The 17,101-nt window shown below is 40.8% G+C and overlaps 1 protein-coding gene and 1 long non-coding RNA gene across 2 annotated transcripts in view; both read left to right on the plus strand.

The window, feature by feature from the left end:
- Positions 1-17,101, plus strand: part of LOC129015142 (neuroblastoma breakpoint family member 11-like) — a 2,260,169-nt gene that overhangs the window by 1,407,341 nt on the left and 835,727 nt on the right.
- The window catches only part of LOC134739492 (uncharacterized), a 33,010-nt gene continuing 18,215 nt past the window's right edge, over positions 2,307-17,101 (plus strand). Inside the window, exon 1 of the long non-coding RNA XR_010126186.1 lies at positions 2,307-2,438. This is a non-coding gene — a long non-coding RNA (uncharacterized LOC134739492). The remainder of the gene's footprint in view (positions 2,439-17,101) is intronic.

Raw genomic sequence — 17,101 nt, forward strand, 5'->3', positions numbered from 1 at the left:
ATAAGTTTTCTTCCACAGGAAAGTAGAATATATTTTCTGGTGAGCAATAGTTTTTTATTATATAGAAATGGTTCCTAATTCTCAGCAGACAGAGATTTGAGAAAACAAGGGAGTTCTCCCAAGTCACAACAAATAATGTGATGGTCAACGTGACAGACTATTGTACGCTTTGATAGCTAGTTTCAGACTGATTTTCTGACACATGAGAGAGGAGCAGCGCCTGTTGCCCACAGAAGGCGATTTGCTGGGAGGAGGAACACAAACATCCCCAAAGGCTACCAGGTCAACTGTCATTTTCAAAATTACCATTAAAAGTAGGCTGGTGGGCCGGGCACGGTGGCTCATGTCAGTAATCCCAGCACTTTGGGAAGCCGAGGCGGTCGTATCACAAGGTCAGGAGTTCGAGACCAGCCTGGCCAACATAGTGAAACCCCATCTCTACTCAAAATACAAAAGTTAGTCAGATGTGGTAGCTGGCGCCTGTGGTCCCAGCTACTCAGGAGGCTGAGGCAGGAGAATTGCTTGAGCCCGGGAAACAGAGGTAGCAGTGAGCCGAGATTGTGCCATTGCACTCCAGCCTGGGCGACAGAGTGAGACTCCGTCTCAAAACAAAAAACAAACAAACAAACAAAAAAACAAAAAAAACCCCACAATAATTAGCTGAGTGTGGTGGTAGGTGCCTGTAGACCCAGTTAACTGGGGGTTGAGGCAGGAGAATCACTTGAACCCGGGAGGCTGCAGTAAACCGAGATGAAGCCACTGCGCTCCAGCCTGGGCTGCAGAGCAAGCCTCTATCTCCAAAAAAAAAAAAAAAAAAAAAGGTAGGCTCGGCATGGTGGCTCATGCCTATAATCCTAGCATTTTGGGAGGCTAAGGTGGGAGGATTACCTGAGGTCAGGAGTTTGAGACCAGCCTGGGCAACATAGTAAGACCCTGTCACTACAAAAAATAAGAAACAATTAGCCAAGCATGGTAGTGTATGCCAGTAGCCCAGAAATTCAAGATTACAGTGAGCTATGGCACCACTACACTCCATCCTGAGCAACAGACAAAGACCTTGTCTCTGAAAAAACAGAAAAGAAAAAAATTATTATTAAAAGTAATAGGAATAGAAAACATAGGCTGTGTATGCTACATTAACAAAACATTCCCCCTACAAAAGGGGGAAATTTCAATTTTCTATGAAGTTTGAAATCTAAAATCATCTGGCATTATTTCCAGGCATGTAGAAAAGAATTCATTTGTCTTTTCATCTGGATTACTTTGTCTCCATCAATGTGTACATCAAAAGTACCTGGGGATTCTGTGGGTTTGAGGAACATTTTTTTGTTTGCTTGTTTGTTTGTTTTCAAAATATATGGTAGTATCCCGCCACAAATCTATACTAAAATAAAATTTCATAGTGTATGTCAAATAAATGTGCACTTTGAAAAATTCCCCAAGTAAATTTTGAGATTGGCCCTTGATTCAGTGACACTAATATAAACCCTTTCACTTACCTTTGAATTTTGTGGTGACCAATCTTCAGATTTGAAGCCTACACCTTCTTAACTTGGTCCATGGGGGCACAAAAGGAGACAGAGTATAAATGCTGAGGATGACCTTGACAAAAGTGAACACAAAATTAAGAGATGTGAACCCAAAATAAAAGAAGCAAAGAACTCTGTCTTCCCTTGTCATCTTTAACTCTGCTCTATCTTGATTCTTCTCTGTGTTATTCACAGGCCCTTCTTCCTATACCCACTCTGTAAAGTGATTTACCCCATAGCTCTCCACCCCTTTCACCTTGGATCTCTGGCCAGATCATCTCACCTTCCTCTGTGGCTTCAAAGCCATATACATTTGACTTCTGAATTCATCTGCTAGGGCAGCCATAACAAAGTACCACAGACTGACTGGGTGGCTTAAACAACAGAAATGTATTTTCTCACAGCTTTGGAGGCTGAAAGTCCAAGAGAAGGTGTTTGTGGCTTTGGTTTCTCCTGAGGCCTCTCTCGCTGTCTTTAGCCCGTGTCCTTACAGGACCTTTCCTCTATGCTGGCACTTCTGGTGTCTCTTCCCCTTCTTACAAGGACATCAGTTCTGTAGAATTATGGGCCACCCTAATAACTCCATTTTAACTTATTACCTCTTAAAGACCCTAATATGGTTTGGCTCTGTTTCCCCATCCAAATCTCATGTTGAATTGTAATTCCCAGTGTTGAAGGAGGGGCCTGGTGGGAGGTGATTGAATCACGGGGGCGGACTTCCACCTTTCTGTTCTCCTGATAGAGTTCTCACCAGAACTGGTTGTTTGAAAGTGTGTAGCACCTCCCACTTTGCTCTCGCTCTGTTCTGCTGGCCATGAGAAAATGTACCTCTTTCCCCTTTGTCTTCCGCCAGGATTTTAAGTTTCCTAAGGCCTCCTCAGCCATGCTTCTGGTACAACCTGCAGAATGGTGAGTCAATTAAGCATCTTTTCTTCATAAATTACCCAGTCTCAGGTATGTCTCTGTAGCAGTGTGGAAAGGGACTAATACAGAAAATTTGTACCAAATAGTGAGGCATTGCTATAATGAAACCTGAAAATGTAGAAGCAGCTTTGGAACTGAGTAGTGGACAAAGGTTGGAGCAGTTTGGAGGGTTCAGAAGAAGACAGGAAGATGAGGGAAGGTTTGGAACTTCCTAGAGACTTGTTGAATGATTTTGACAAAAATGCTGATAGTAATATGGACAGAGATAGCCAAGCTGGTCTCAGATGGAGATGAGGAACTTACTGGGAACTGAAGTAAAGGTCACTCTTGCTATGCTTTAGTAAAGAGACTAGTGGCATTGTGCTCCTGTGCTAGCAATCTGTGGAACTTTGAACTTGAAAGAGATTATTTAGGGTATCTGGCAAAAGAAATTTCTAAGCAGCAAAGCATTCATGATGTGGCCTGGCCGCATCTAACAGCATACACTAATACGCATGCACAAAGAGATAATTTGATACTGGAAATTACATTTAAAAGGGAAGCAGAGCATAAAAGTTTGGAAAATTTACACCCTGGCCATGTGGTAGAAAAGAAAAACCCATTTTCTGGGGAGAAATTCAAGCCAGCTGCAGAAATTTGCATAAGTAAAGAGGAGCCAAATGCTAATAGCCAAGACAATGGGGAAATGCCTTGGAGGCATTTCCGAGACCTTTGCAGCCGCCCCTCCCATCACAGGTCTGGAAGCACAGGAGGGTTATATGGTTTCATGGGTCAGGCCCAGGGCCCTGCTACTCTCTGCAGCCTCAGGACATGGTGCCCTGCATCCCGGCTGCTCCAGCTCTAGCCATGGTTCAAAGGGCCCCAGATATATCTTAGGCTGCTGCTCCAGAGGGTGAAAGTTGCAAGCCTCATGGCTTCCATGTAGTGTTAAGCCTGTGGGTAGACAGAGGGCGAGAGTTGAGGCTTGGGAGCCTCCACCTAGATTTCAGAAGATGTATGGAAATGCCTGAATGTCCGGGCAGAAGACTTCTGTAGGGGGAGAGCCTTCAGGGAGAACCTCTACTGGTGCAGTAGGGAGGGGAAATATGGTCTTGGAATCTCCACACAAAGTTCCCACTAGGGAATTGCCTAATGGAGCTTTGAGGAGAGGGCCACCATCCTCCAGACGCAGAATGGTAAATCCACCAACAACTTTAAGCTCTATTATTTTGGAGCTTTAAGACTTAATGACTGCCTTGCTGGGTTTCCGACTTGCATAGGGCCTGTATCCTCTATATTTTGGCTGATTTCTCCCTTTTGGAATGGGAGCATTTACCCAATGCCTGTACCCCCCATTGTATCTGGGAAGTAACTAACTTGTTTTTGATTTTACAGGCTCATATTTGGAAGGGACTTAACCTTGTCTTAGAAGAAAATATGCGCATGGACTTTTGAGTTAATGCTGGAATGAATTAAGACTTTGGGGGACTGTTGGGAAGGCATGATTGTATTTTGAAATGTAAGAAGGACATGAGATTTGGGAGGGGCCAGGGCAGAATAAAATGGTTTGGCTGTGTGTCCCCACCCAAATCTCATGTCTAACTGTAATTCCTAGAGTTGGGGGAGGGGCCTGCTGGGAGGTTACTGAATCGTGGGGGTTGACTTTCCCCTTGCTGTTCTCATGATACAGTTCTCTCAAGGTCTGGTTGTTAGAAAGCGTGTAGCACCTCCCCCTTTGCTCTCTCTCTTTCCTGCCAGCCATGTGAAGATGTGTCTGCTTCTTCACCTTCCACTGTGATTGTAAGTTTTCTAGAGCCTCCCCAGCCATGTTTCCTGTACAGCCTGCAGAACTGTGAATCAATTAAACCTCTTTTCTTCATAAATTATCCAGTCTCAGGTATATCTTTACAACAGTGTGAAAACAAACTAATGTAGACCCTGTTTCCAAATACAGTCACATTCTGAGACACTGGGGGTTTGGAATTCAACATATGAACCTGGAGAGACATGGTTCAGAACATAACAACTTCCAGTTATATAACTTTAATGCTATGTGATGACTGTCTCATATATTTGAAAAACTTTCACATGAAAAACGGACAAGACAAGTACCAATGTGTGGAAGGTAAAAGCTGAAATTTTCAGCTGAACAAAAGGAAGATCTATGTGATAATGAGGGGGGTCTAGTTATTACAGGCTGCATTCCCTGATAGTGTGTCCCTGCCACAGGAAGGGCACAGCAGAGGCTGAGTGGACCACTATTGTGCCTTTCTTTGGGGAAATCCAGCATAAGCCTCCAAAATCCCTTTTCCTCTTTTAATTTGATGACATTAATGAAGGAATATGAGCTCACAGGGATTAAATCAAGATGATTAAAACAAAGAAGTAGAAAATATGATAACATGTCTACAGTGTGTCTACAAACATGGCATAATCAGGTATGAGAAAAAGGATTTTTATGAAATCTTAAAGTCACACCCTCCCCAATATGAGCAATACAATGGCAAGCTAGGTAGGAGAGGATGCGCTCTTTATCAAGAATGTTGAGGCCTAGGGTAAAGTTGACCAGTAAAGGTGGAGCAAGATCAACTAAGAAGCATCTTTCCCTGGAGAAAACTGTCACTCATCAAGTGGATGTCCATGGCAATCTAAGTGGAGATTTTCCCAAAGGGACTACAAATGTCAGAACTCAGGTGATTTGACATCAACGAATCTTCCTGAAAGCCCCTTGGGAGGTCATCTGATGGCATGAGTTAGCATCGGTGGACTAGGGTTGGAAGATCTGACTTGAGAGCCAATTTCTCTGTGTACACTAGTTAGCTGACCTAAGGTGTGTCATTGCCTTCTCTGAGTCTCAAACTCCTCATCTGTAAAATAGAAATAATATGGCCTTACCCTGATGGCACATTGTAAAAATTGATGAGATATGATTTAACTATGAATGTGCTATGAATTTAACCATGAAATTTAATTTATGTAACTGTGAATTGTAGACTATTATTTAAATATGTGGTATTAATATTATTGTCATGTTTTCATTTTGCCCAATGTGATTGTCAATACTGTGTGCTATAAATGTAAGTGAGCTCCTCATTAGATGCAGCATGAAAGGTTCTGAGGGATGCCCTTTGATAATCTGATTCACTCAAAAAGATACAGACTTCCTAGTCACAATGGGGAAAGTAATCCAGTGGAGGTGTTCATATTCCAAAATACCACTGGGAGATACAAAGGAATAAAAAATTAAGAAATTCCATACATCAGAAGGACAAGAGCTCTTGAGGTTCTTTCAGTGGATAGTGGTTTTAGACCACTATCACTGTGCATTAGTTCTGTCCACGATGCTTATTACAGATGAAGGCTCTCCTTCACTAGAAGCCCTCCCCATCACTACTCTTGATTGCATGGTTCAGTAGGACAATACTTTGAAAAACATTTCCCTGGTGGGTGAATTCAAACCCTCAGAAGAGGGATTCCATGCTTCATACAACACTATGGAGGCTTTGAAGTGTTTACCATACTTGGGTTCTATTGGCAATATCCAGGGGTGACTTGGAGTTTCCTTAAGGTTCCTCTCCAAAATTTCCATTTACTTAACTCCAAGATATGTCAAAATAAGCATTCAAGCTAAGTAAAAAATTGGTGCTTGTTAGACAAAGCCGCTTCAAGACAATGCCCTTGATCCTACCTCCTCTCTAGGGTGCCACTGTAAACCCCTCAACCTAGGAATTTTGGATTTGCCAATTGCCCAGAAGGATGAAAGCCTCACAGTGCAATCATTGTCAAGTCCTGCTGAGCTGTGCGGGAGCTGGCATATGTGGAACTGCCTGAGCTTCTCAGGGACCTCCTCCTGGAACAGTGAGCTCAGATGAAATGGAAGGCCTCAAAGCCCCACCTACCCCACCCAACCCACCTTCATTTATACCATTTCACAGAAGAATAAGGAAAACAGACAAATACCATATCTGGAAGATATCTCCAAAGACCTGAAGCTCTAAATAGGAAACTGAGAAATTTGTGGGAACCTTTAGAATTTTGATCTCTTCATACACACTGCTAGTCACTGTTACTGAGAAAGTAGCAAGACCAGCTTTTTCCATTCATTGTCATCTGCTCTTGACATGGTAGACTCACCTGCTGTGTCTCCAGATGATGTGCATGGTTGCATGCATTCTAGGGTTCTCCGCCAACAGGCAGATCCACCTGAATAAAGGAAATTACTTGAGTCAGTGAGGGACAACTAAAATCAGGTGACACTTTAAGGTAAACTCTTTTATGGCTATACTATTTCTGTCTTTACTAAGTATACTTGTAATCTGATCAGTAGAGTATAAGTAGCCTGCTGTCTCATAATATTTTTGTACAAATCAATACAGTGTAACCAAATTGGTGTCAATAGGTTAGATTCTTTATTTGTAATTATTGAAGGTTTTCATTTCTTCATTGAAAAACTATTGGTTTACATCATGCCATTTGACTTTTGGTTCAAGTGCTTTCAAAGAAACTGATTTCTTAAAATGCATCCTTGAAAACCTGACAGTCTAACAGTTGAAAATCTATGTCAAGACCATATGGCAGACTAAAGATGGGTGAGAAGGCAGGGATGGGGGTAACCAAGGACAGAGATACTAAGTATACAAATAAATGTTTTCCAGCCAAAGCTGGAAGAGCAAATGGAGCAACTGCTAATAAAAAGTGGGCACGTACATTTTGATTTCAATATTTAAAAGTAGCCCAGTGTTCCATTAAAAAAAATGCAGCCACTATTCAAGGAAAAAAAAATGTGTGTAATGTGTATGTGTGTGTTACATTAAGAAAGGAGTTCCACTTCAATTTCTGGGCTTCATAAGCAATCATCCTTGTGATCTTTCGTTTGTGCAGTTTCATAGTCTACAAAACACTTTCACAAATATTACTTATTCATCCAACAAACATTTATTGAGTTCTTCCTCACCCCCAAGCATTGTGCCAGACACTGAAGATACAAATATCAAGAGATAATACTTACCTTCAAGAAGTCCACAGAAGCAATCTGCAATGTCTTACCCTCAACAAATTTAAGGAACAGAAATATCTTTGCAAAGATCAGAATGGGAAGATGATTTTTTAACATACAATGCCCCGCTACAATCCAGATTTCCAAAACCCTAGGAATGATAAAGGAGAGAAAAAGATCATGAATTTCCCAATATTTTGAGAAAGCCATTATACTGCTTCTCATTCATTAGACTCCATTGCTAATCACTGGAGTTTCATACAGTTTAAGGAGGCTTTCCTCCAATGCCTTTCTGAAAGTTTCTAGGGATGTCCTAATACCTACAGACATCTCCATTTGCCATACACCTGGACTGAAAGGGGATAGTATTCTCTCTCCTTAATTGTAATAGGTTAGGCATTCAATTGACAAATAAACCTTGAGTACATTAACTTAAAACGTAATTGAGGATCAGCTATGATGTGCCATGCACTGATTGGAATTATAAGAGATGAGTAAGTCCATGCCCCTTGATCACAAGTAACCCAGGAAGGGAGAAATATTTACAAAAAGCTAGGTAAAATAAAATGTAAAGCAACTGCTCTCCAGTAGTGGGAAGGGCACGCCCTAGGGCAGACTTTTTCACCTAGCTAAACTTCCCAACCTCTGACTCCTGTCTTCACCATGCTACACGTGGTAGGACGAGCATCCGAAACAGACAGCTGACATGCTTTAGGCACTGTGTTGTGTGCACTTAAATTCTTCAAAATTCTGGAATGGGAATATATCCTCTCAGCCCATTGGGAAACAAGGGAGCCTAACTTCACTTTTTTTTAAAAATCTCATCAGATTCATCTTATTTTGATAGGAATATTGAGTTAGGTGACTAGAAAGATATAGTGAATCTTGACTTGAACAAGAATTCTGAGAAAGTCTCAAGGTTTCTTGCTGGTCAAGCTGGAAAATAATTTGTACCAAATGATACCACACAAGATTAATTCATAATATTTAAATGATGGTGCCCTAAGGGTACTGGTGAGCCTAGAGGAAAGTTTCTAAAGATATTTCTTTGCCTGTGCCCTTAGCTCTGTATTATCCAAACATGTTACACAACAATTCAGATGAAGGTATAGAAATCATGCACAATTAAAATGCCAATGAATGTTTAAAATCTTAGAACATGGCAAATAACTGGCACTGTGCTGGCTCATGATAAATATATGTTTGACTTTCTAAAATGAATGAATGAATGAATGAATGGCTTACACAGGTTTGAAAAGCAACTAACATTAAAGAAATCACATGTAATGGGATAAATTTAAGATCCTGCACTAGTATCCAAAACTAAATACTAAAGCACAACACACAAGAGGAGAGATTTTACTGAGCAGTTTAATTGGAGATAGTCATTCCCCATCCCTGCAAAAAAAAAAAAAAAAAGATACATGAACAAAACAACTCATATCCTACCTTTAGACTGCATTAATAGAAACATAAAACCTAGAATGAAGAAGATGATAGTTTACTTTGCACTATCAGGTCATATCGGGAGTGTTTTGTTCAATTCTGGATGCTACACACTGAACTGACTTCAGGAAAAATCGAACAGTGAATAAGCTAAACAGCATGTGATGTGAGAAATAATTTATTGTGTCTGATTATCATTATAATCATAAAAAGAACTAAGTGCCAAGTGCTTTATGTGCATTTTCTCGTTTAGTTCTCACAACATTTTGCCTATGAGGCAAGTACTATTATTATTCCCATTTCACAAAAAGAAAATAAAGGCTGAGAGAGGCCGGGCAACTTGCCCAAAGTCAGAGAGGTGATGGGGGGTGGGCAGCCATGAATCTCAACAAGGCTTCTCTTGTTCTAGAGCTAACACACATAGGAAGGGGAGACAGAGCCGGGTGCAGTGGCTCATGTCTGTAATCCCAGAGCTTTGAGAGACCGAAGCCAGAGGATCACTTGAGGCCAGGTGTTCAAGACCAGCCTGGGTGACATAGCAAGACCTCCATCTCTACAAAAAAATTAAAAATTAAAAATTAGCTGGGCGTGGTGGCACACGCCTGTAGTCCCAATTACTCAGGAGGCAGAGGTGGGAGGATTGCTTGAGCCCAGGTGTTTGAGGTTGCAGTGAGCTATAATCGTGCCACTGCACTCCAGCCTGGGTGACAGAATGAGACCCTGTCTGAAAAAAAAGAGAAGACAAATATTAGAAAGACTACCACTTGGAAATAGGATTGGTGCATAGTCATACTGACTATAAAAGGGAGCACTAAAACCAAAGAATGGGAAAATTGGCCCATTATGTGGAAAAATGTACAGTAATTCTTTTAGTTGTCTCACACAGATCCCTTCCCAGGCTTTTCCACCCCATTTCAAATCAAATTGACTATTTCCTTGAACAAGGGCAATTATATTAATTGCAAAGAGTTTTCTGTTTGCCATCTACCAAAGGTTACAGCTCAAACATTTAAGGTAGTGTCTTTCCGTTGGCCACATTTCTATGTCTCTTTCTATTTCTGTTCCTATTAACTACTGCACGGATCTGAGTAATGCAAATATTAAAGACGTTAGCTTTGACTTTACAAAATGTATCAGCTATAGCTGCCCTTGAAAGCCAGGACTTGCTCCTTCCCTTGGTGCCACCTTGAAACCAGGATGGGAAATTTGCAGGTCACCCCAGGTTTTGAAAAGAAGCCATCCATTTCCAAGTCGCAATCTACTTGAAATAATCTCCCCAATTACGTGGAAGTAATTTATTCTATATTTACTTTCTGCTTTAGACTATCAAATGTCTCGTCCTCTTACCCCCGGGGGCAGCAGCTGGGATTAAAAAATTTCTACTACCTGCCTTGCTGGGGCTGCATTATTTAACTCTTTCATGCCTATTTAAGAGCAGGCAAAATTTGCACCAAATGATAATTGAAGTCCCTACTAGCCCTAAGATGTATTATTCTATGCTAAATTTATTTGTTTTAGATGTACTCTATTTCCAAAACTGTTTATTATTTTTAGCAACATTTTTTTTAACAACACTGAGGCTGACCTATACAAAGTTAAGCAGCTGAAAGTAAAATATTTAAGTCGCAAGTTGACCCACGCAATGCCAAACTAAAGAGTAGATGTATTGCTTATTCCAGGGTCAGACAAAGCTCAAGTGGTGCTAAACCTAGAGGTCCCCTCATTTGGGTCAAGTGTCACTTTCCACATGAATGGATTGCCACCAATGAAGGCAGCCAGGGGACTGTTTTGTTTCTAATTCCCTGTCCTGGGTGTAGCCCTCCAAATATCAGTGCTTGCTTGTTGTTGAACTTCTTATGGAGAAGAAGAAAAGTCTTTTAAAAATAAATCTTGGCCCCTCACATCTCAGAGCCATGGGTGAGCCTGACTTGCTTTTGTTTTTAATAATAGACTACCTTTTAGAGTTGTTTTTGGTTTACAGGAAAGTTAGGCAGAAAGTACGAAGAGTTCCCATATACCCTCTTCCTACCTTACCCCTAATCCCACAGTTTCCTCTATTATTACTGTCTTGCATTGAACACGACTCTTTTTAGACAAGGTCTTGCTTTGTTGCACAACCTGGATTTGAACTCCTGGGCTCGACTGATCCACCCACCACAGCTTACGGAGTAGCTGGGACTACAGGAGCACCCTGTCAGGCCCGACTGAGCGTGACCTTTTGGCAGAGTAGTCCAGGTTTGCTATTCTTAAGTTCCCTGACCTTAAGATGGCAAATAATGCTGTAAGGCCCATCCCTGTTCCAAATAGGACTCACTCAATCTGTAGACCTTAACCAGCTTCTAGGGCCAAGTCATTCCTCCTACTAAGAAGCCTTTGTCACAACAACAGGAACCTGACCCAGACGCAACCTCCCCTAAAAACAAGCCAGACAAGGGAGGGGGCAGGGAGCAGACAGCAGGAACAGGCTCTGGCGAGGGCCTGAGAACAGCAAGTTTCAACACGGTACTTTTGAAGAGACTGTTGGCTACATTATTTTATTTAATTACAGTGACATAATCCTTACATGGCTAAACTATTTATTAAAAACAAGGCTGTGCAACAATTCAGCAAATGTCACTGTGTTGTTATCGGTAAAAGTTGCTCCCACAAACTGCTCTTTCGGGATGCGCTGTGCTAGGAAGAGCCTTTTCCAGGTGCCTGACCATTCTTCTGCACCAATTTCTAATTGCTAATGAATTAAACTTTCCAAGGAGATAAGAATAATGTTGTTTTGTTTGCACACAGATTGCATGACTAACAAGGAGTATATAAATAAAACCATTCCAAGCTTTATCTGTGGGTGGACAACAGTGCCTGTGTTCAGGTGAAGCCTGAGATGGCTCCCACACAAGATTAGGTTGTTATTGCAGAAGCTGAGGCTTGCACACTGTTAAAAGACTGAGCTAATATGTTCGCTTAAGACATTATGCCTAATTATGCTATGTGTCAGTAAGGGAACCTGTTCCCCAAACGTTAAACTATCCTGAAGCACCAGTGTGGGTCTGAGTCAAGTGGACTCTGTAGGATTCCGAGCTAACTATGCTCCATGGTGTTTATGAAAATGGGTTAAGATCTGATCCTGGTGCCTTCTCTACCTTCAGGATGATATGTATTCCTACTTGGACCAGTAACTATCATAACAAATATATGTGAGGAGAAATGTTTGTGCTTTAATTTTTGGAAACTTACCATAAAAATCTGCAAACATTTCCTATAAAATACAGAGTTCTCTACCCAGCAAGTTGTTTGGGGGCACTGAGGAAGGAGATGTTTATTTATGAGTTTCCAGTTCAAAAAAGGAATTCCTTCATGAGCAGGAGAAATGACTGAGGTCTGGAGTTCTGAGTCATGATTTGGGCTTGGCGCTTGGCTTTAGGAGAGTTGAACGTCCTTTGGTCAATGTTTCTTGTCTCTATGCGGGTGTGGTGTGCTATGATAAGAACATTAGCCTTGTTTTGACTGAATGTTGAGTGCAAGAATCCTTTGCTGATATAAGACCATCTAGAACTGCTAGAAATTCAGAATGGCTAGAAATGTATGTGTTGTGTGTGCATTTCTCTTTGTCCCAACCCTAACCTTAATTGTGTGTGTGTGTGTGTGTGTGTGTGTGTGTGCATGCACACATGGTCAAGTCAAGCAGGGTAGAAATCTGAGGCACTGATAGCTCCCTGGGATGCCTTGTCTGGGATTCACTTACCATCAGTCAAGAGGCTTCAAAAATTAATTTAATTTGATTAATGGGAGATTGAAATCCCACACCAAGGCCTTAGGAAATCTCATGGTGAATTAAGTCACGTGGATCATTTCATACCTCAAACTTCCTGTGGCTTCCAGGGAGAATCCATAATCTCCAGGAGTTGGTGAGGCAATCGTTCATCCCTAGACACATCTGGACTCTGACTGCAACAGGTAGAATCTTGACTCTGTCCAGCCATCCACATCTCTACTCCCAGCCTCTTTCCATATATTTTCCAAAATACTTAAAGTCACTCTGAATGCCCCTCTTAGCACTTAATGCTCAGTATCATCATTTAAGCTCATTTTACCATTTTTCAATGTGTCTAGAAGTGTCCTTATTATTTCCTAAAACTATATCCTTTTCCCTGCACCCTACATTTCTTCCTAGAGGACGCCCATTCTCTCCTCTCCCTTCCATCAGAGCTCTAACCAAAGCCCATGGTTGCTCCCTACTCTCTGACTTCAATTCTTCATTCTTCCTCATTCTCGCTTTCCCTGATGCATGCTCTAATCACCTCAGTTCTCCTAGTCTTTCATCATTCTAACCCACTCATAAATACTATTTTTTTTGTTTACACACTCAATCAAGAACTTTTTACTGTCATATCTGGCTCAACATTTTTCCTGCCTCTGTGTCAATTTGGTTCCCTTTTTTTTTCTAAATGTATCATCCACTATTCATCCTTTCATCTAAATCCATCTTTCCATCCATCTACTTCACAATTATTTATGGAGCACCTAATGGGCTCCATGGACTGCTTTAAGCACTGAGAATAAGAAGGTGAATAGGTGGCAGCCCCTATTCCCAAGGAGTTCACAGGAGAAGATGGATGCACATGCATCACATGTGGTTAATTATCTGGGTGTGATGAAGGCAATGAGAGAGGAGCACAGAGGACCAGTCTAGACCAGGACAGGGGAAGGTAATCAGAGCAGTCAGCTCCTCCTCCCCAGCCAGGCTGGTCTTTCTACAAAACCATCACGCCTCAGTTCATGGCTTCCCATGCCGCATATCTGAAATGCCCTTTCTATCCAAATCTTGGCATTTTACAAGATCATAGTCTCTCAGATTTTAGTAGTCATCTCCATACCATGCTTACCTCTACCTCTGGGAACTTTTAGACTTATTCATAACATCCAATTTAGGAATTGCTTGATACATGATGCTTTGCCTTCTCAAATAGGTTACGGCTTCTAATTTAAGGACAGATCATTGTGTCTCAGTACTTTTGTGTTCCTTACAGTGTGCTACCAAAAACACTGAATTAAAAAACAGCACATGGATAATTCATTCCTAGATTTTCCTGACCATCTTACCTTTTCTGCCAACATGAGTAACACCTTATCTATACGTAGTAGGCACTTAATAAAATAAAGACATTGTGAGACATTGGAAAGAATAAGGACTTTGAACTGAAGTTCAAATTCTAATTCAATTACCCTGGCTGTTTGGACTTAGGCAACTTTATCTTTTCTGAGTCTCAGGCTCCTTAAATGCAAAATGAGGACTAATAACACAAACCTTATTTCTACCTAGGGGACGATTAAATGAATCTGTATATGTAAAATGCCTAGCACTGTGCTTTGCATATATTAAGGAATCAAAACATGCTAGATCCTGTCCCTCCCTCTATTCTTCGTCCCCTCTCCATCCCCACCCCTTCATGCCAGGCAAAATTTGGCAAGAAGCAATAGAGACATTTAAAACTTTAACACCTGCGTCCTTTTGGTTGCAAAACAGTGCTTAAGCTTTTCTCAAACACCCAACATAAAGCCTAGGAAGGACTTAGGTTTGTTCATCACACCCAGCTTGTCACAGGGAAAATCTTGGTGTGTGTATTACTCAGTCTTATTACGTGGGCATAAATGTGATAAAAGTTCTGTGATCTTTGAATTTTATGGCTCTCAAAAACATGTGACACTCTACATTTTTTACTGCCCTTCGTCAGTCAGCTGATTTTGAGACCTAGGGAAACCCCTATACATTCTTCAACCCACAGAAAGGGTTAAAGATTCCTACTACAAAAGGACTCAGTGTTCTAACTCTAAATGTCTTGGGAACATGGCCTGGAAAGGCTGAGGGCCATTGCATTACACAATTACCTATTTACTGGAGACAGTATATTTAATAACTAATCATCTAATCTAATAATACTGAAGAATATCAGACTCAAAGGTCAAGTGTTTAAGATTAGGGAGAAAGCAGCCTTAAAAGTACATTTTAAAGAGCCTCACAGATCAACAAGTCAGCCTTAGAGCCTGCCATGCAACCACCACTTCCAGGCCACTAGGGGAATCAGAAATGTCACTATCTTTCAAACTTAGAATATTGATTATATCCACTCTACTCATAGGGGCTTTATTCCATGACATCTCTTAGTTAGCAATTTAAGAAAATGATTTCATCCTGTATAATGTCAGATTAGCTCAATGACGAAAAATGTTACACTAGGAGCTCTTCGATACACACTTGAGAGCTCTTACCCAAAATGTTATTTGCCCTCTGGACTTTCCTGTGTTGATAAGTTCTGTTTGCTTCCAATTGTGGTTCACTCTTCTGGATCTTTTTCTCAGAGACCTAAGTGATCATCATTCCTAGAGATATTTGTGGTACAAATTCTTTATTTTCAAGTTCTGAAAACCTCATACTAAAAAGTCACCCTTTATTTCTCACTTTTAAAAGCCTGAATGGGCACTCTTCCTCATTTTTCATGAAGTTAAAGTCTTGTCACAATTCAAATTCCCTAGATAAATCCCTTAAATAATCACCACACAGTGCTGACTCTCCAATGTGCACACTTGACCAGCAGGACATGTATGTTTATTTCAAATATTTGAGTCCTTTTGCTTGATCTTTTCATAAGTTGCTCTCACTTCAGTCCCCTGATGGCTTTAAATCTTGGTACTTTGCTCACTATTTCTCAGAGTAGAACATTTTTAGAGAAAGATCTAGACATCTCTGCTTTTTCTAGGAAAAATAAAAACATAAAAACTAAAAACCCTGCAACTCTCAGGATAGACTGGATTAGGGCTGAGGTAACAAATTAACCCTAAAATCCCAGTGGATCATCAAAACAAAGGTTTATATTTCGTTTCACTACATGCTCATCACAAGTCAGTGAGACGGTCTGCTCTTAGGGCTACTCAGGCACCAGGAGCAACTCCAGGTAGTTCCTTAGGGACCCAGGTTGAAGGTGGTTACACCATCTGGTCATGTCCCTACTGTAGAAGACAAAGAGGACCTCATAGCATTCTTCTATGCCTAGGCCCAGAATGAACATCGTCCCACTTCAGTTTATAGCCCATTAGCTAGTGCAAGTCACAAGTCCCCTAAGTACCAGGAAATGTGGTCTTTTCTGCGTGCAGAAATAAGAGAAGAACAAAAAAAGTATGCAAAAACACACATGTCACCATTGCCTACACTAAGACTTTATGCTTCGAGAAGAGTGAAGCCAACAGAAAAGGCTGAACATAAAGGAAATCTCTAAGCCTGGACACTCGGTGGATCCAGAATAACCAAAACAGAATTAAAATACTTACTGAGTACTTACTGAGTACTTTTCTCAAGATTAATGCAAATTTCTATTCTGCCTTTAATTCCTTGATTTTTAAAAATATTTTAAGATTTTTGCCAAGCTTTTACATTTTAGGTTATAAAAGAATTTCCAAGGCCTGGTATGGTGGCTCATGCCTGTAATCCCAACACTTTGAGAGGCCAAGATGAGAGGATAACTTGAGCCCAAGAGTTCAAGACCAGCTTGGGCAACATAATGAGATCCCATCTCTACAGAAGATAATAAAATTCAAAAATTAGGAGGGCATAGTGGCATGTGCCTGTAGTCCCAGCTACTCAGGAGGCTGAGGTGGGACGGTCACTTGAGCCCAGGTGGTTGAGGCTGCAGTGAACTATGATGGCACCACTGCACTCCAGCTTGGGCAATAGGGCAAGACCCTGTCCAAAAAAAAAAAAAAAGAAAAGAAAAAAGAAATGATTTTCCAAGAAGAAAGGTTGATACTAATTTTTAAATGTGAGGTCAATCACTACTTGGTTCACATTAAATTTTCAGCAAATCTCGGGTTCCTTGTTTGCAAGATTTGCTTCTGATTTGCTAGATTTGCTTCCTGATTTCCCTTGGTTTGCTTCTGTTTGTTCAGAAGATAAATTCATCCTCAAAGTAGCACAGTGCCTGACATAGATGTAAATGCTAAGCATATATACCAATGCTTAGGAATAACAAATAAATGAGTGTGAAATTAGAAGCATCACTGCCAAGAATATTTATACAAATATCTAGACTTATACTCCATGCTACAACAATAAAATCCAAAATCAATGTGTCTTACCTTTTGCATATGATCATTAATGCCAAAGGGCAGTATTGATTTCATTAAAAGAACAATTAGAAAAAATGAAGAGAGATTTTTCCGTTTTCCTCCAATTTTGAATCTG

This window comes from Pongo pygmaeus, chromosome 1 (genome assembly GCF_028885625.2).
Source record: "Pongo pygmaeus isolate AG05252 chromosome 1, NHGRI_mPonPyg2-v2.0_pri, whole genome shotgun sequence".
Taxonomy (NCBI): domain Eukaryota; kingdom Metazoa; phylum Chordata; class Mammalia; order Primates; family Hominidae; genus Pongo; species Pongo pygmaeus.